Raw genomic sequence first — 20711 nt, 5'->3', positions numbered from 1 at the left:
GTAGGATCTTGGGTCAAGTTGTAGAACAGAGGGACCTAGGATTTCAGGTACACGATTCTTTGAAGTTTGTGTCACATATAGGCAGGGTGGTTAAAAAGGCCATCATTATTCAGTTTTTTGAGTATAGGAGCCGGGAAGTCATGTGGAGACTGGATAGGATATTGGTGAGGCCTCTTCTGGAAACTGTGTTCAGTTCTGATTGCCCAGTGAGAGGAAGGGTTTTATTAAACTGGAGAGGGTTCAGAAGAGATTTAACAGGATGTTACTGGGAAGATTTGAGTTATAAAGAAAGGCTGGATAGACTGGGACTTCTTTCATGGGAGCATAGGAGGCTAAGAGGTGGCCTTGTAGAGGTTTGTAAAATCTTGACGGGTAGAGATAGGGCTAATGGTAGGTACCTTTTCCATAGGGTGGGCGATTTCAGGACTAGGGGGCATATTTTTAAGGTGAGAGGAGAGAGATTTATAAGAGATATTGGGGCAAATGTTTCACACTGAGGGTGATTCACGCATGGGATGAACTTCCTGATGTGGGCACAGTTACAACATCTAAAAGACATTTATGTAAGTACATGAATAGGAAAGGTTTGGAGGGATATGGGCTAGGAGCGGGCAGGTGTGTCTAGTTTAGTTTACGATTATTTTTGACATGGACTGGTTGGGCTGAAGTTTCTGTTTCTGTGCTGTATGACTCTGCAGGAATGGAGGTAGACCATTCAGCCTCTCAAACCTGTTCCATTGGATCACCGCACAGTGTTCAGTATGGATGCATGTTGACAAACCCATGCTGGATGTCGTGGCTTGGACAGGGATATTTCTGCTTATGGGGACCACATTCCCTTTGGTCCTTGCACTTCCCTTTTCATCACCGTCAGCTCCAGCAAATACTCAGAATCTCAACAAATCTCAGAGCATGTCTAACTAGCTCTGCAAGTCATTTGGTAAAGCTCACATTGTGAAAAAAGCAAACGCAGTATTGCCATTCTTACCAACTGTGATGTCTGCTGAAGCAATTCCAGTTTTAAACTCAGACTCATTTCTGAATCCAGCATTGAATGTCCTGAATTTTAGAATGACATATGTTTCTCTGTTTTAAAATAAGTATTTTCCAGCTGACCATACTCGCTTTGCATGCAGAAAACACACAGCAAAATTCTGCACAAGAAACATTAAAAATAAGGCGACATAAAATCACTTCAATACACTCTATGGTCCCACAGATTAGATACCAGCAAAGATGCACTGAGATGAACTCTGATGTATAAACACGTGGCCTAATGGCATTATTGCTGGACTATTAATCCAGATACCCATATGATGTTCTGGGGCTCAAATCCTACCATGGCAGATTTGAAATTGAACTTAATAAAAAAGAATGGAATGGTGACTGTGAATTGATTATTGGGGAAAAACCCAACTGGTTCACTAATGCCCTTTAGTGAAGGAAACTGACATCCCTACCTTGTCGGGCCTACACGTGACTCCAGACCCATAGCAATGTGTTTGACTCTTAAGTGTGCTCTGGGCAGTTTGGGTTGGGTAATAAATGCTGGCCCAACCAGCGATGCCCTCATCCAGTGAACGAGTAATGAAAAACACATAGAAGCAATCACATACACATGTACATATATATCATGCCGGGGTTGGACGGTAGCGCAGCAGTTTGCACTGCTGCCTCACAGCACCAAGGACCCAGGTTTGATTCCAGCCTTGAGTGACTTTTTGTGTGGAGTTTGCACGTTCTTCCTGTGTCTGTGTGGGTTTCCTCTGGGTGCTCCGGTTTCCTCCGACAGTCCAAAGATGTGCAGGTTAGGTGAATTGGCCATGCTAAATTGCCAGTAGTGTTAGGTGCATTAGTCAGGGATGAATGTATGGGAATGGGTCTGGGTGGGTTTCTCTTCAGAGGGTCAGTGTGGACTTGTTGGGCTGAAGGGCCTGTGTCCACACTGTAAGGAATCTAATCTAATCTAATCTTATACAAACATAAATACACACAAACAATTGACATTTCTAACATGAATCCTTTGATGGGATGTGAGATGACTGGTGTAAGTGTCATTTGTTACACATCCCTAATGACCCTTGAATGCAGTGGCTCACTAGGTCATTTCAGGTAAGAGTCACCACATACTTACCTGGAGGCATATGCAAAGCAGACAGGCAGGAGGCTGGAAGAACACAGCAAGCCAAGCAGCGCTGGGAGGTGGAGAAGTCGACATTTTGGGTATAACCCTTCTTCAGTTCTTCCAACCTCCTGTCTGTCTACTTTGGATTCCAGCATCAGCAGTTTTATTTCTCTCCAGACCAGGTAAGGAGAGCAGACTTCTATCCTTTACACGGTGAACTAAATGAATTTTTGCAACAATTGACAATAGCTTCACTATCACCGAGAATATTGTTCAGCTGCAGGCTTTATTCAGCATTTAAATCCCATCAACTGCTAAAATGAGATTTGAACCCACATTCCCAGAACATTACCACAAAAGCACTAGCCTAGTGACATTACCACTACACCACAATCTCTCTAAGTACATAAACACATACATACGTATTCACACAGAAAAACACACACAGACACATTCACACAAACAAACACACAGGGTTGAAATAAATACACAATATTGGAAATCTAAAATAAAAAACACAGAAATGCTGGAGAAATTCAGAAGGTCTGGCAGCACCTGTGGAGAGAGAAACCGAGTTAACAGTTCAAATCCATAGACTCTGCCAAAGGAGTTCAGAAAATATCATACTGGAACTCGGAATGTTACCTCCGTTTCTCTCTGCACAAGTGCTGTCAGACTGGTCGAGTTTCTCTTTATTAGACATGGACTGAGTTTCCTGTTCAAGAATTAAAACCCAATATTGAGTTGATTTGCCTGAATCTTGAATCTAGATGTGCATATGGTGGGAGCTTTGTTCAGAAGTCCATAAGATGTAGGCCCATCGAGTCTGCCCTGCCATTCGATTGTGGCTGATATGCTCCTCACCCCCATTTTCCTGCCTTCTCCCCATATCCCTTCAACCCATTCCCAATTAAAAATCTGTCTAACTCCTCTTTAAATTTACTCACTGTCCCAGCATCCACCACACTTTGGGGTAGTGAATTCCACAGATTCATACCCCTTTGGGAGAAGTAGTTGCTCCTAAACTCTGTTTAAATTTGCTGCCCCTTATCCTGAGACTATGATCTCTTGTCCTAGAATGCCCCACAAGAGGAAGCTTCCGCTCCACATCTACTTAATCCACACCTTCTATCATCTTGAATACCTCAATTTGATCTTCCCTCGTTCTTCTAAATTCCAGAGTGTACAGGCCCCTCTTCATAAGACAGACCTCTCATCTTTGGGGATCAATCTCGGGAACCTTTGGTGCGATGGTCCCAGAGGAGACCAAATAAAGAAGCTGTCTTTGAGCGGGTCACCCAGTTAAAGACAAGGTCTGACCTGAGGATGTGGGCATGAGAGTCTCCAAAGTGGGGGTAGCGGGCACTGTCAATGCGGTAAATGACTGAGGTGAATGGAGATGAGGGTGGCACAGGTTGGAGGTGGCATACTGCTGGTTGACTGCCAGCTGTCTAGGGCAGAACATCCAGTGCCTCAGGGCGGACGTTGCGCACTTGAGTGACTGAAGCTGTGCCTTCCCTTGCCACCTCTTCCTTTGGGGGTTCTCCCTGCACAGCAGCCTGGTTTTATTGCAGTAAAATCTTTAACTCTGGTGCATGGGTGGCTTAGTTCATCTCCAGGTAAAATCCAAGCCACTGTGTTCATGTTGCGAAGGTATCCCATTTTTGGCTGATTTTCCACATTTACATCACCAACAGTAGACAGCACCCAACACTTTATGGAAACTAGGAAACGATCTTGTCTTTTATAACCTTGAGGCATCTCAACACACTTCACAGCCAACTAGGAGTTTTGACATGTTCTCATTGATGTCTTAATCTCATTTCGACGCATTTTGAAAACTACAGCAGTTGGAATCTCATCAGATTTGTTATTTCATTAATTCATTGGATGAGAACATCGTTGGGAAGGGCAGGGTTTATTGTCCATGTCTAATTGCCCTTGAGAAGGTGGTAGTGCACTGGCCTTCTTGAATCATTGGGTGCAGATACTCCAAGGGACATCCAGAATGTTAACCCAGCAATGCTGAAGGAAGAAAACTTAAATTACAAGGAATAGTGTTTCCATGCATCTGCTGCTCTTATCCTTCTTGATGGCAGAGGTTGTGGGTTTGGAAGGTGCTGCTGAAGGAGCCTGGGTGAGTTGCTGCAGAGTATATTGTACATGGTGCACACTGCTGCTACTGTAAATGTTTGAATTGTTTGAATACCTGAGTGGGAGAGGCAAGGTTTCTTTTCATTTTCTTCTCTCCTAACTTTGGCTGGTTTACAGATTCACAGATACCAAAAGGTCTCCTCCAATTCATGTCAAATAGCCATGTGTGAGCCTAAGCTGTGCCAGAGCCTACCTTCATGGAGAGAATAGTGTGGTGGAGGGGAACAAGACATCAACCCTCTGAATCAACCTGGCTCTGTTCATGTGTACAACCTTGAGAAAGTCAACGGTCAGGAGTAGGAGCTGTGTCTGATCTTTTCAACCTTGCTTTACTAACAACTCCAGAGATGACAGCAGTGCCTCTTTCATGTCTCATTTGACATCAACTAACTCAAAAGGGAAACTTATGAAGTAAACTAATAGTCGCCTGGTCACACAGAACCTCAAGGAAGAGACACTCTATTCAAGTTTCTGTTCTTTCATTCATCTGTGGAAATGCCTTGACAAGTCAGGGTCTACTTGCCGACCAATCAGCCCTCTTTCTTCATGTGGCATAAATTGGTGTTCCCTTGGAGATTTACAAAGTTAAAAATCACACAACTCCAGGTTATAGTCCAACAGGTTTATTTGGAAGTACCAACTTTCAGAGTGCTGCTCCTTCATCAGGTGGTTATTCTTGACAACAAGAACAGCTATCTGATGAAGGACGAGTGCTCCAAAAGCTAGTGTTTCCGAATAAACCTGTTGGACTGCAACCTGGTGTTGTGGAATTTTTAACTTTGTCCACCCAGCCCAACACAGGCTCCTCCAAACCTTGGAGGTTTGGTATTCTGGCGATTTTCTGTCCTGACCAGGGTAAGACTAAAAGCTTCAATGGCATGTCGCATTAGTTTAGAAAGATCAAATAAACTGCATTTCACCGTGGCTTCGTGTGATCCAGCACGTCTGAGCGAAAGATGGGGGCCTCTCGCTGCTTGTCTCTTGTTTTCTGAATCTAGCACAGACTGGGGGGGTCACCTGATAAGCCGCAGTGTGAGTGGTGGGGAACTATTTGGAAGGGAAAGGCTCTGATCTCCTCCGAGCCGTCTAGGAATGAGCAATTGCAACTTATGTGCAGTTCCTCGTGTCACGTCAGTGTGTTACCCACCCTGTGCCTCTCCCTGGCCATTGTCCAGATCCAACTGCTTCAGGTTTCTCAGAGCACTGGCATCAACAGCCAAGTGCACAGATTAGCCGGACTTGACTGTTTTTCTAGAGCTGCTTTCATGACCACCAAGCAATCAAAGACAGTTTGGGGGAAAGAAAATAATATTGGAGAAGAAAAAAGTCTTCTAAAAAAAAGCTATAAACATTTCAGTTAACTGGCAGGAATCCAGTTGGTTCAACCGAGGTCATATTTAGAAATTCTCATTTTAACATATTTTAGATACTTGGAACCTCTTAAATCATTTTGAAAGAAAACTCTGTTATTTTTCTGAGTTATTCAGACGTATATTTCTTTCACTCGGTAAGTAATAGAAGGTTGGGTACACCTGTAAGCTTGCGTGTATCTTTAGTTTGAATATGTGTTCAGCTTGTGGAGAGGTTTGGAGGATGTGACTGAGAAACGGTGGGGCGAGGGACTGAAAACAAGATTGAGAATTCTGACCAGTGTTGAAAGGTTAGACCAAAATTGGGAGGGCAGACTGCCTGTGAGAAGAGTTTTGAATGGATGGAGGTTTGCTCGCTGAGCTGGAAGGTTCATTTTCAGACATTTTGTCACCATACTAGGTAACACCTTCAGTGAGCGTCTGGACGCTCACTGAAGATGTTACCTGGTATGGTGACGAAACGTCTGAAAATGAACCTTCCAGCTTCGCGAGCAAACCTACATCAAGAGCCTCAACCTGAGCTACAAGTCTTCTCAAAACTTGCGAAGAGTTTTGAATGGAAACCCGATGACCAGGAGGGTACGAAGGTGATGGTTGTGGATGGACAACAGGGAAAGGAAGAAAAACAGAAAGAGAAAAACTGAGTGAGAGAATGTTGTTGTTCACTTGTCAAGAACAAATTATATCAGCACATTGCGAAGTAGAGGATGTCAGAATACAGAGATACTGGAAATCAAACACTAAACTTGGGAAAGATACAGCAAGCAGCAACAGAGCTAAAAGGAGTAAAGACAAATGCATTGATTGCACAGAGGAAACACAGATAGAGGCACCGAAGTCTTTCAGTTTATCAGTTTATGGCACAACGTATTGTCAGTGTGTGATCTACTTTATGACTCACTCCAGTTCCATTGCTAATTGCTGTGTCCCAAAGTTTTACACGCCTGGAACATTTAGTTCTTGGGTGTGTTGAGGAATTTGTGTTAAAAATGTTAATCTGAAGATCTTTCACGCAGCTGGAGCAGAGAGTTCATACCACAAGGTGTACTTCTGTTAATTCAGTGATCAGGTGAGTGATCCCTCTCATTGAGCTAACAAAACACAAACACAAGTTTGAGATGCCCTGCAGGAAAGCTTGTCTTCAATAGTAAACTCTGCTTGCTAAGCATGTCAGGATAAATCTACTCAACATTACACAATCTGCACATTCCCTGCCTCATCACACCAGTTATTAGAGGCAGTGACTCTCTGTCCTTACAGGATGGTGTAACTGAGGATAAGGGCAAAAATGAAAGTGCAGAACTGTTGCAAGGACTATCTCTTTCCAGATCACCTCATTTTATTTTGCAATATAAGTTTAACCAGAAGGTGGCAGGTATGCATCCTTGTACAGAGGTTGGAAGCTGTTCCAGAAATTTCCCATTGAGTGCTTTACTTTTGCAGTTTTGTACTAACCCATTATTCAGGTTCACCCCGTGTAGCTGCCGTTTCTCAGGTGTAAAAAAAATCTTGTATCTCTTCCTATTTTACCTGCATACACACAGAACTGGAAGCCCAGCAGACTGAACACTATTCCAAAATGTTGACAGCTCCAAACTGGCCCTTGCTTCAACATCCTGTCCAACAGACAGCACCTTCCTCAGTTATGCAGAACTCTCTCAGTAATGCAGCATTCCCTCAGTAATGCAGAACTCCCTCCATAATGCAGAATTCTCTCAGTAATGCAGAATTTCATCAGTAATGCGGTAGAGTGTTAATCTAGCATTCAGCATTCAGGTTCTGGAGAAGGATTTGAAACCATATCCTCTTGAGTGACTGTCCTACCAACTAAATCGCAGCTGACATCAACAGACTTGCATTGACTAAGAAGGAAGAATTATAGTCTTATGCTCTCCTTTAAAGGAGAGTTCATAAAGCTGTCTCTTTCACCTTCCACCTCTCCCCAACATATCACTGTTGCTTTTTTCCTGGATCCTGTGAATGGAGCTAACACTGAGAAGGCCACATTTACTTCCCATCTCTGTGAACATCACCACGTAGCATGCTGTCAAATCATGTGAGTGCAACAGGTTTCATCCCTGAAGAGCATTAATTAATCAGGTGGGTTCTTTCCCGAATGTATAATAAAAGTAAGGTACTGCGGATGCTGGAGATCTGAAATAAATACAGAAAGTGCTGGAGAAACTCATCAGGTCTGGCAGTATCTGTGAAAACAGAAACAGAGTTAATGTTTTGAGTCCAATATGACTCTTCTGTGGATTTTAGGTCCCAACATTCCCACATTCACTTCTGAAGAAGAGTCATACCTGACCTGTAACATTAACTATTTCTCTCTCTTCACAGATGCTCCCAGACCTGCACAGCCCACAAACCAATAATTTTAATAAATTTGATTTCACCAACTTGCGATGTGTGGGATTTGAACTCTCGGCCTCGTGGGTCGCTTGGCCAGTACTGTAAACACTCGGCTCACACAGCCCTATGTCAACGGCCAAGAGATTTTCTTTCATAGACTGGATAAGCAGCAGTTGTCTCTAGGGTTTGTCTCTAGGCAACAGATAACTGTGGTGAGCATGCATTCACAAGTCTGTATTCCCCGCCTAAGACCACCTTAAACTATCAGTTAGTGGTTTTCAACCATGAAGGCCTTTTCTTAAAATTGTACTGTAATCTTTGATGTACTTAAGGAATACCATCTGGTTCAACATTAGAATTTTCAAAACACATCCAGGGAATATTAAGAAAAACTGCACCAATTCTACGATCTTTCTGAAGTAATATTTTGGGCTGTTTCACGTTGCCAGTGTCTGCAGAATCTTAATTGTGGAGAAGACAGTGTTTGTTTGGAAAGCTGCCAGGGACAGTCTGTACAGAGAGGTTTCGGGCTTGCTATTATAAATGCAAGCATATGAACGAAATTTGAAGCTCAAAAACAATAAGTAGAAAAAAGAGGCTTTCGTAATGCAGGAGGCTGTATTACCGGAATTGGAAATACTAGCCCTTATTTATTTGGTCAAACTCTGCTTATTTTGATTTGAATAGGAGTTCCACTTTTAATGCCACTTCCCCAGTCCAGAAATCCAGAGTCCAGTAACACAAACTGTCTGGAAATATTTTGAGCAGACCCTACATTTACTACTCAACTGCTTGGGCAGCACAGCATTGGAGATATGGGTTTCGCTGATCTCTGGCCTGAAGGTAGAAAATGGTGTGTGATAGGCTAATACCGTGACTGTGCAACTGGGAAAAAATCAATGCAAAATTACAAATATTTGTCTCTGTTTCTGTATCTATCTCTTATTATCAGTCCGTTTCTCTATTTCTATCTCTCACTTGATTTTATATACAGGGGCCTACATCTTGCGGGAACCTCTGTACGTGAAACCTTCAGTCTCTCCATGTCCTTTTCATCTAACCACTGAGTAGACCCTCTCATTCCATGATCATCACCTTTCCATAGCTTTAGAAGCAGAAGCTGTCACAGTCTTAACATCAAATTCCTTAAGCTGTCCAATGCCCAGGTGGAGAGCAAACGTAACTCCAGGATCTTGCCTTCAAACCTGAATCAGATGCAAGATGTTAACCTGTGCTCCAAGGTTTGGTCACGGTTTCCATGACTGCAGCCAGGTGAGGTTTTGAGGGGTCACTTGTGTGCCAGGTGGCTGTGTTGGATGTGTACAGTCCCTGTTTTATTGTCGGTTGTGTACATTGTCACTTCTCACTGGGATAAGCCACACTATTCCCAAAGTTTTTATCAAAAAATGCAAGATTGGTCCTTATTAACATTTGGAGACTTGTGTCAAAACTGGGACAGCTATCTCACAGACCAGTCAAACAACAGCCTGACATAGGCATACTGACAGAGTCATACCTTGCAGACAGTATCCCAGGCACAACTACCAGTATCCCTTGGCAGGTTGGCCCCTCCAAAGACAGAGGCACAGAGATAGGAGGTTGTTGGCCCTGGAATCTTCACCATTGATTCCTGACCCTATGAAGTCTCATAGCAATAGGCCAAACACAGGCAAGGAAAACTCCTGCTGATCACCATGTACTGCCCCCATCATCTCAGCTGAGGAATCAGAATGCCTCCATGTTGAATACTAATTGGAGGAAGTACTGAGGGTGGCAAGGACATAAAATATACTCTGGGTGAGGGACTTCAATGTCTATCACCAAGAATGGTTAGTAGCATCATTTCTGATTAACTGCAGCTGAGTCCTGAAGGACTGGGCCTACGGCAGTCAGTGTAATAATCTACTTGACCTTATTCTCTCATCAGTCTTTCTGTCACAGATCCATCTGTCAATGACAGCCTTGGTCTTAGTGCCCACTGCACGGTCCTGGCTGGGAGTGAGTCCTGTCTTTACATTGAGGGTACTCTCCAATATACTGGATGGCACCACTGCTGTGCTGAATGGAATAGATTTTGTACAGAGCTAGCAACTCATGAGGCCCCGTGGGCCAGCAGCAGCAGCAGAATTGTATTCCAGCACAGTCAGTAACCTAATGGGCCAGGTACTGATGACAAAGACCATGGTTAGTGCCGTATGGATGAGAGGTGGGAAAGAGGGAGCCAGTCCATGTGTCACTGAAGGAGGAAGGATTCCCTGCAATAGAGGTAATGCCAAGGGAGAAAGTGAGGACTGCAGATGCTGGAGATCAGAGCTGAAAATGTGTTGCTGGAAAAGCGCAGCAGGTCAGGCAGCATCCAAGCAGCAGGAGAACTGATGTTTCGGGCATGAGCCCTTCTTCAGGAATGAGGAAAGTGTGCCAAGCAGGCTAAGATAAAAGGTAGGGAGGAGGGACTTGGGGGAGGGGCGTTGGAAATGCGATAGGTGGAACGAGGTTAAGGTGAGGGTGATAAGGTGAAGGTGATAGGCCGGAGTGGGGGTGGGGGCGGAGAGGTCAGGAAGAAGATTGCAGGTTAGAAAGGTGGTGCTGAGTTCGAGGGTTGGGACTGAGACAAGGTGAGGGGAGGGGAAATGAGGAAACTGGAGAAATCTGAGTTCATCCCTTGTGGTTGGAGGGTTCCTAGGCGTAATGCCAAGGGACACACTCTCAGGTAGCTTAATGTCATATCAGAGCACAACAATACTTGGAGCTCATACTGTTGTAGCACGTCTGGAGGCTGGAATGCCCGATGCCAAAATATTCCTTTAAATTTCTCAAAAGCTGCAAACAGCATTCCCCAATAGCAGCTGTCAGCCGATATTAAAGCTGCAACAGGCATTGGAGGCAGAGGACCAGAACAGCAATTACTGCCAGTGAGTTTTTGAAAAGATTTGTAGCTGAGGTTGAGGATCTGGATGTGCCCATTTGCAACCCTCAGTGCTTGCTAAAACACCGGAGTAGATGTCCGTTGTAGTCTTGCTGTGCTTTTTGAGGCACCTATAAGGGGTACCATATCCACACTGTCAGCTATGCCTTGATCACCCACTCTCCACCCCACCACCAAGAAAACTCCTATGTGGAATGGAACATCGGACAGCAACCCATGGGGGAATCACCTTTATTGACAACGATGATATGGACGTGCCAGTGTTGGACTGGGGTGGACAAAGTTAAAAAATCAGGTTATAGTTCAACAGGTTTATTTGGAAGCACTAGCTATCGGAGCGACGCTCCTTCTTCAGGTAACAAGTGAGGCTGGTTTGTGAGACACAGAATTTATAGCAAAAGATTGCAGTGTCATGCAATTAAAACAATATATTGAACAAACCTAGATTGCTGTTAAGTCCTTCCTCTTTTAGGATGGGTTGTAGATTTCGGTTCATTAATATGTTTCTTTTAAGTCACATTCTTGAGATAAAAGCACACAACTTGCTGGCAGTCAATCCATATAACATTTTATAAATTCCCAATTTGGAAACAGAACCAGCCTGACTCAAGATTGGGTTACAGACAGACTCTAACCTCACACCTTTAATACATTGTCTGAGCTGACATATCACCTTTTTTATAAAACTTTAAGTTATCGTGAGGATGTGACCCACAGTGTTGTTTGGTAGGAAGTTCCAGAATTTTGACCCAATGATGATAGATTTTTGAGTTGAAGATAATGGTGAACACCAATCCATCCCCCTGCCCCCCACATCATGGAACAGTAACAGTGGAAAGCTATGAAATCGATATTGGATGTAGAGGGTCTTAAAGGTTCAGATAGGCTTATGAAGCTCCTTCTCCAAGGCCAAGATAAGACCATGGAAGCAAGACTGTGTCCATTCTGTTGACAATCGCCCATGCCTGACCTAGCAGAAAGACAAAAGGAAGTTCCTCATTACACCCACAATTTCCCCTTCACATCTCAAAGCCCCTTTGACCACCAGGTAGTCCAAGATCAGGAGCGTGGTCTAAAGTGGAGCCAGAGGTTTAGGAGGGAAAGACCTTCAAATAATTAACCATGGGCTGTGTTACCCCTCTCCTGGTAAAAACATGGGCTCGACACTGAAGGAAGAACATGTCACAGTGAAGTGGCGGCAAGATTTCTTTAAGGGTCGCTGTGCAAGCAACGGGTATAACCCAGGCAATTGGCTCGGTCGAACATTGGCAATAAAATGCGGCAAGCTCCACTTTGAATCTTACATCTTCAACGTGACAAAAATGAAAAGAAAGAAAGAGAGGAACAGCAATTCCCAGCCCAACAAATAAGCAACCTCGGTTGTGGATATGCTTTACACATTTGGGAAACAATGAGAATATGTCTGTTCTGAAAGTATAAGACGGGGTTCATTATGTGGGATTTGAAGCCAGTGGCAGTGTTGAGTGACTAATTACAGGATAAAACAGGCATTTCCAACTCCACATTTCCTTCTGGCAACAGGCAATTGGCTATTGGCAATGGTACAGCTCACGCCGGCGGAATACAAATAAGAGAATTGCCTCTCGTACATACCAGCAAAATCCTTTACTGACCAACAATGCTCTAGTTCATTTCTCACATATTGCAAATCACACAGCATTGTGGTTTGGCAGAATACTCTGTGGTAGATTGAGAGGAATGTCAGAATACGGATTAGCTGATTTGGTTTGTTTTTGGTCGTCTCGATCTATGCGAGTGTGTGCACGTGTGGGATTCTTTACGTGGATCCTCTGAAGAAGTTAGATCATGTGAAAGGAGCTGTAGATCCTTTTTGTTTATTACTTATTCAGGGGACGTGGGCATCACTGGCTGAACCAGCATGTCTCACCCATCCCTGGTTGTCCTTGAGAAGGTGGTGCTGAGCTGCCACCATGTATGCCCTTTGCTTCCCTGATATTTGAACGCATGCCCACTACCTGGCATTGAGCATGTGGCAGCTTCTCAACAACATTAAACCCATGTAGAGTGACTGTGGAGCCCAAATCTGACCTCATGCTGGAGCACAGCAGAAACTGGGGCTTGCTCGCTCCAAGGTAGCTGAGCATCCTGGAATCTCCTCGCCTTCCAGACACCATAGAATCAGTACAGTGCAGAAAGAGGCCATTCAGCCCATGACATTCCAAAGAGCATCTCACCCAGACCCTGCTGCTGCTGCTGCCATGGCCAGTCCACCTGACTTGAATATCCCTGAACACTGCAGGCAATTTAGCATGGCCAACCCACCTGGGACCTGTTCACATTTGGGCTGTGGGTGGAAACCCACACAGACACGGGGAGAATGTGATAACTCCACACAGATAGTCACCTGAGGCTGGAATTGAACCCTCTGTGAGGCAGCATTGCTAACTGTCGAGTCACCGTGTCGCCCCAAATCCCACCCTCATCACAAGTAAAAGTGGAGCAGACAGTTTCACATTTGTGCTTTCCACCTCCACCCCCCTCCGTCACCTGAGGCTGGAATTGAACCCTCTGTGAGGCAGCATTGCTAACCGTCGAGTCACCGTGTCGCCCCAAACCCCACCCTCATCACAAGTAAAAGTGGAGCAGACAGTTTCACATTTGTGCTTTCCACCTCCACCCCCCTCCCCCAACCCCTTGGTGCAGGAATCTGTGACTCAGTAGCAATGTTGCACTACCACCACGGGACTTGCACCTTTACGTTAACACCACTGCACTAATAGCTCCCTATGAGACTTGGCAGCACATTCTGTTTCATAATGCTTTTGTGATGCATCTTAGGACATTCTTGTAACACTAATGACTAAACCTAGAGGCATTCCCGTGTATCTCCTGGCATCCTCCTCCTAAGTATTAGAGATAGCGGATTTGGAAGATACTTCTAAGGAAGATTGAGTGCATTGTATAGGTGGGCTAGACTGCAACAGATTACCCAAGAGTGTGTTGAAATAGTTACATTTAGAAGAGACAAAGGCACAACTGAGGGTTTCCGCAGCAGGTGAGGTGAGATGGAGCAAGCTGAATGAGTTAGAGGATACTTGGTGCCTAAGGGCCCAGAGCAGAGTCACCTCCTTCAGGAATACAGGTAAAGGGGAATAAAATGACAAGGAATGTGGCATTGACAGGAAATGTTGAATGGGATTGCTTAAGCAGCTGCTGCTGTCTTATAATGGAGACAAGTTAAATGGTCAGACTTATACACAGGGCATTATACTCTTGTCAAAGGAGAACATGTGCTCATGCAGTTACCAACATATGTGCCTCTGTAATAATCAGAAATCTGTATAGCACACTTCTCCACAGAGTGAAGTTTACTGATAGCTAGAGATAATTGATTGAAAATGAAATATTTTCATGAGTAGTAACCTACAGAGTACTTGAGTTATTTTTTCTGGCTTCAAAAATGGCATGAAATGAAACCCGTTGAGCCCATGTTTCGGATTGACTGTGTGAACCATTATAGATGAAGCAGCTTTCTGACAGTCGATTTAGGTTGGGTGCTAACTACAGAGTAACATCAATTATTCGGCATTCGATTATCCGAATATCGGATTATCCGGCAAGATCGCAAGGTCCCAATGCTCGGCTAAACTATATTTTCCGGCATTTGATTACCTGGAATTCGATTAACCGAACGAAATACTCCATACCCGTGTCCTTTTGATAATCAAGGTTCCTCTGTATTCCCATATCCCTTGATATTTTCAAACGTGTAGACATCTACGATATCAATTGTGAACATACTCAACAGCTGAAACATCTGAGGTATAAAATTCCAAAGATTCACCATCCTTCAAGTGAAGAAGTTGCTCCTCACTTGAATCCTAAAATGACCTGCCCCTTTATTCTGACTTAAAGGAACTGATGTGCATCTATGTTGCACCTTTCACAACATCAGGACATCTCAATTGGCACCTGCTTGCTTGATACCATGGCAAGTTTATAGCATTCCTGCGATAAGTGAAAAGCTGCCACTGGAACTAAACCCAAGCTTCCCAGCAGTTTATCTTAGGACTTGATGGAGGCACGGATCTGATACAGTGATTGGCTTCTTCTGTCAAACATAGTTATTGCGTCAGCACTAAAGCTTGAGGCAGCTGTTGCCATGACGCCATGGGGAAAGACCACTGTCTGAGGTCTTCGTGCTGAAGTTAACTGAGGGCCCGTTCAGTTATCAGACCCTCTCAGTACCCTGAATGCCTGAATGTATCAATATTGCCTTGTATGTGTAAGAAGTGAGTTTGGTTTGTTTCGATTGAGTCAAACCTCAATGTTTGTTTGTTTCCTTGACATGCCACTGCACAGAACCGAACTTCATTTGTGATTATTTGTGACAAAAGTATTTTTTAATGAACAAAGTATATTTTTGAAATTAAAATAAATATATTGTGTAAGTGCATCACACCAGCAACACCCAATATAAATTTAACTGTAGTTTCCAAACTAGAAAAACAATGAATAATTTGCTTAGCATCAATGCTTAATTAATTGTGTTTTATCTATAGCTCATTCTTTTTATCTTCTCACCAAGTGCAGAAATTGCTAGTTAATGAGCAATATTCAGAGATTTCAGACAGATTTATTAAAAAAAAGTTGCAGGCAATTTTTTTTGTCCTTTCGAAAACCACAAATGTTATAGTGTTTGGGAAAGGTCATCAAATAAATTCCTTCAAAAACAACATCTGGAGCGAGCAAGATTTTAAATAAATAGGATGTAGAACTCAAAAAGATGCCAACAAGTCACGTCATTATAGAATCCTACAGTTTGGAAGCAGACCATTCAGCCCGTTGAGTCCACACTGACCCTCTGAAGAGCATCCCATCCAGATCCATCCCACTAACCTATCCCTGTAACCCCGCACTTCCCATGGCTAATCTGCCTAGTCTGTATATCTTTGGACTTGGGAGGAAATTGGAGCACTTGGTGGAAACAGGGAGAATGTGCTAACTCCACACAGAAATGATTTGGAGGTGCCAATATCAGACTGGGGTGGATAAAGTTAAAAAATCACACAACACCAGGTTATGGTCCAACAGATTTATTTGGAAATACAAACTTTCAGAGTGCAGCGCCTTCATCAGGTTGTGTGATTTTTAACTTTGTCCACATAGACAATTGCCCAAAGATGGAATCAAAGCTGGGTCCCTGGTGCTGCGAGGCAGCAGTGCTAACCACTGAGCCACCATGATGCCCCATACCTGATGCAAAGCAGCAATCTCAATTCAGTGATAACTCCACACAGAAATGATTTGGAGGTGCCACATCACAGATTCACAGAACAGTTAAAGCATAGGAGGCCAGACAGACAGCCCACTGTGTTTAGTGCTGTGTTTATTGGATGGCACGGTGGCACAGTGGTTAGCACTGCTGCCTCACAGTGCCAGAGACCCGGGTTCAATTCCCGCCTCAGGTGACTGACTGTGTGGAGTTTGCACGTTCTCTCTGTGTCTGCGTGGGTTTCCTCCGGGTGCTCCAGTTTCCTCCCACAGTCCAAAGATGTGCAGGTCAGGTGAATTGGCCATGCTAAATTGCCCGTAGTGTTAGGTGAAGGGGTAAATGTAGGGGTATGGGTGGGTTGCGCTTCAGCAGGGCGGTGTGGACTTGTTGGGCCGAAGGGCCTGTTTCCATACTGTAAAGTAATCTAATCTAATCTAACTCTCTGTAAGAGTAACTCAGCTAGACCCGCTCATCCACTGAACCCCTAATTCACTTCAGGCATTTATCTGATCCTCATTTAAAAACCATGGTGGAATCTACCTCCACTGTATTCTCAGGCGGTGGGTTTCAGATCCTAATCACCTGCTATTAAAAAACGCCTTTCTTCATGCTGCCATTGGTTCATCGTTCATCTTAAATTAAACTGGAAGATTGTGAGCACAAGCCCCTCTCCAAGACTGATCCAGGAGATCTCAGCTGGCATTCCAGAGCAGTACACGGAGCACTGAACTCCCATGGCTCCCACATTCCTGCCTGCCGAGGATGTGAACAAAGAAGATTCTCTGCCATGACAGAAGGAGGCACCAACGTGTTCACCCCATTAAGGTAAAAATCACACAACACCAGGTTATAGTCCAACAGGTTTATATCGAAGTAGAAGCTTTCAGACCACTGCTCCTTTGTTAGGTTGTGTGATTTTGTCAGTTTGGACTATAACGTGGTGTTGTGTGATTTTAAACTTTGTCCATCCCAGTCCAACGACTCCCTCAAATCATGTTCACCCAATATCTACGCCTCAACCAACATCTCTGAAACAGTTGTTATTTTATCAGTTACTCATCTCGTTTTGTGTGTGTGTGCGTCCGTGTGTGTGTGTGTGAGAGAATAAGTGAGTGAGATTGGCACCTGTGCTTTCCCACACTGAGGTTGACTAATCGGCTGTGAGGTGTCTTGAGCCTGAGAAATATAAATAGCGATGCTTATTGCTGTTATCTGAAAAACAGAGTCTTTGCATGTTTGAATTGAAACTGACGACTCCTCCTTTATCCAAATTGCCAAATGCTGGCTACCCAATTGCTATGATGTTGCATTATGGTTTCTGTAGCTGTTTATTGTGACAGAATTAAAATAGCAAAAATCGAGCTAACTCTGAGAAAAAAGAATACATAATTTTTGTCACATCTTCATTCTAAAAAAAGAAAAGTTTGTATTTACATGGCAACTTTCATAACTACCAATGGCACTTTGGTGATGGGAAGATAATGTGTTCCTGTGATGTTGATTCAAACATCGCCACAGGAGCTTTCACATCCACGTCACAGGACACTAACACCTTATCCAAGTGACAGCACCTCTGAAGGTGCAGCAATCCCTCAGTGGTGCCCCTGTCTAATTCCAGAGACCAAATGAGAGATTGGCCTGACCATTGTAAGCATCTATTATAAAGATGCATGTACCAGCACTGAAGCTCTGTTCCTGAAGAACCAATTCAGATGGATGAGCCATTGTGTACAGATGCCCAGAAATCATCTCTCTCAGCAAGTTCTCTTCTCTCAGCTGTCTGTTGGCCAAAGCTCAGTGGATACCCAAAGGAAAAGGCGAAGGGATATGCTATCCTAATACATGGAGACAGTGACACCCCTGGCTGGGCGGAGGAAGTTTCCAACCGCTCAGCATGGTAACTCCTGATCCACCAAGGCACAAAGCACTTTGAAGCTCAGTGACTTGACCATGAGATGGAATGGGAGTCTTAGAGGAAGGAGGAAACCAACACAGGGTTGTAGATTCCATTTCCCCAACCAACAACATGCTCCCTCTGTGGAAAATAATCTGAAGTCAGCCTCATCAATCATCCATAAACCCAACTAACCTGACAGATGTCATCTTGATTTCCAAGGGAATGCCAACAACTCTTTCAGTACAACCTTTTGTTTTCAAGTCCTGCAGTAGGATTGTGAACCAGATTCATAGACAAGAATGCTACACAGTAAACTGCAGCCTACCACGTTATGCTGGTTCAGCAATGTGACACGTTTTTCAATACCTACAAATCATTTCATGCAGCATAACATGGTGGGACAAATCCCACTTAGTGTATCGCAGTCTTGCATGAAAGGCTTTGGAAGCAATGGAAATGCCTGTGCCTGCGCAGATATATTAGTGGCAATAAATCACTTATCCTAACTATCATGCATTTCTAATTGTGGCCTCCAGACTTTACTTTATATTCCCTAATTTATATTCCCTAATGACAGCATGTGTGATGTGGGAGGAACAACCTGCAATCATAAAACCGAGCTAAAAACCCTCACCTATACTCAACCAACATGAGCTAGCCTGGCATATGAAAGAGCCAGAACCATAACTGAGGTCTTAAGAACTGCAAACGTCCCATATCAGACTAAAGATGGCCACAATAGCAATATGTTAATAGAAATAATAATAATATGGATGAATGGATCTATAGTTACTGATCATGTGTAACAGAGCAAAAAAAAATTAAGTTTGAAATAATGCTCATTTTGGGGGCCTTTAGTTTCTAAAATCTAGGCCAAATGGCAAATCAGCTGAACCGGATTTATTGGAAAACTAAACATTACTTTACTTACATAACAACTATTCAGTTACTCTCTTCCATTTGGCAGCTGCTAACTTGTGAAACTTTTTGTTCGAACAAGCACTTTGGCAACCATTCAGCGCAAAGACTGAAAAGCAAACTTGTTTAATAAAGAGTGGGATTTAAGGCTCCTGAAATCTCTTCAGTTTATTCCTTCTAAATAGAAAGTAATCTTCTTTCTTCTTCCTTTCTATCTGTGCTGTTCTTTCTCATTTTCTTTCCATTCACTTTCTGTTGTAGTTAGGAATTTGTTTTTAAACATGTGTGTGTCTTTTTCAGTTTTGTTGTTTTATTGTTCCTCTTCACAAATGGGTGTTGGTCTTCGCTGTACAGCATTTCTGTTACACACTGGTCACTTCTGAGACTTCATCAGGTGGCTTCAAAGATACAAAAGAAACATTATCACAATAATCCACAAGTTACCTCCAGGACATAGAATTACTGAGTATTCACAGCTCTGGAACAGGCCATTTGAGACAACATGTCCATACTGATATTGTTTCTGACCATTTTGTGGGATGCGGACATCACTGGTGCATCCAGTACTTGTTGCCCATTCCTAACTGCCGTAAGAAGGTGACAAATATAACTTTAGAGCCTGAATACCTTCTTCCACGTCCTTTACCCACTCCCACACCCCTGTCATTCCATTAGCTGCTTTCAGCACATTTTTCACCCACTGATGGTTCCCTTTAGCAGCTTTTCTCCATACTTGACTTACCAATATCCATTCCTTTGTCTGCCTAACTGTCATTCTCTCCAGTAAACAACAAATGCTGAAGATCACAGTGGGTCAGACAGTTCTGATGAAGAGTAATCTAGACTCAAAACATTAGCTTGCTCTCTCTCCAGGGATGCTGACAGACCCGTTGTGATCTCTAGTATTTAATGTTTCAGTACAGATTCCAGCATCTGCAGTCATTTGCCCCTGTCTTTCTCTCCTTCTGGGCTCTGTTTCCACTTATCGCTTACTTGTCTATTGCACCAACCCCACGACTCCCATCTTCAGCATTTATACCAACCTTTTCCAAGCTACAATCAGTTCTAAAGAAGCATCACTGGACCCAAAACATTGACTCTGCTTTCTCTCCACAGATGCTGCCAGATCTGTTGTGTTTCTCCAGCAATTGTTGCTTGGATTGAGAAAATGGTGCTGTGCCACCACCTTGAACCTGCAGTCCATATGGTGCTGTTCAGAGAGCGGTTTCAGGATGTTTCACTCAAGCAGCGAACAGAGTTAACAGTTAAGGTGTTTGGAATGGCAATCAAGTGGGTTGCTTTTTCCCAGATGATGTTGACTTTCTCACGAAGCGATACTCATCCAGGTGAGTGGAGAATACTCCATCACATTCCTGACTTGTACCTTTGTACGAAGGACAGGCTTTGGGGAAATCAGGAGTTGAGCCACTTTGTTGTCATATTTAACGCTAAACGGACAGTTGAATTTTGTCGTGAAATATACTTTACTGTACAATTAACATCATCTACAAGGGGCACTCCCTGAGAAGGGAATATTTTATGAGGCTAATTAGTGGCATTCATACAGTTAAAGAATCATAGAGTTATATACCACATAAACAGACACTTTGGTCCAACTCATCCATGCTGACCAGACATCCCAATCTGACCTTGTCACATTTGCCAGCATTTTGCCCATACCCCTCAAAACCCCTCCTATTCATTTACCC

At 43.6% G+C, this 20711-nt stretch overlaps 1 protein-coding gene across 5 annotated transcripts in view; it reads right to left on the bottom strand.

Moving 5' to 3' along the window:
• LOC122539828 (thyroid hormone receptor alpha) overlaps positions 1-20711 on the bottom strand; it is a 352280-nt gene that overhangs the window by 152897 nt on the left and 178672 nt on the right. For 2 of the 5 annotated variants that reach the window (XR_006309195.1, XR_006309194.1), the window contains one exon: positions 16555-19400. The exons of the other annotated variants lie outside the window; for them this stretch is intronic. The gene's annotated coding sequence lies outside the window, so the exon portion shown is untranslated. Of the gene's footprint in view, positions 1-16554; positions 19401-20711 lie in introns of those variants that run through there. 5 annotated transcript variants of the gene reach the window in all.

This window comes from Chiloscyllium plagiosum, chromosome 33 (assembly GCF_004010195.1).
Source record: "Chiloscyllium plagiosum isolate BGI_BamShark_2017 chromosome 33, ASM401019v2, whole genome shotgun sequence".
NCBI lineage: Eukaryota > Metazoa > Chordata > Chondrichthyes > Orectolobiformes > Hemiscylliidae > Chiloscyllium > Chiloscyllium plagiosum.
This window is presented reverse-complemented; position numbering and strand designations above follow the sequence as displayed.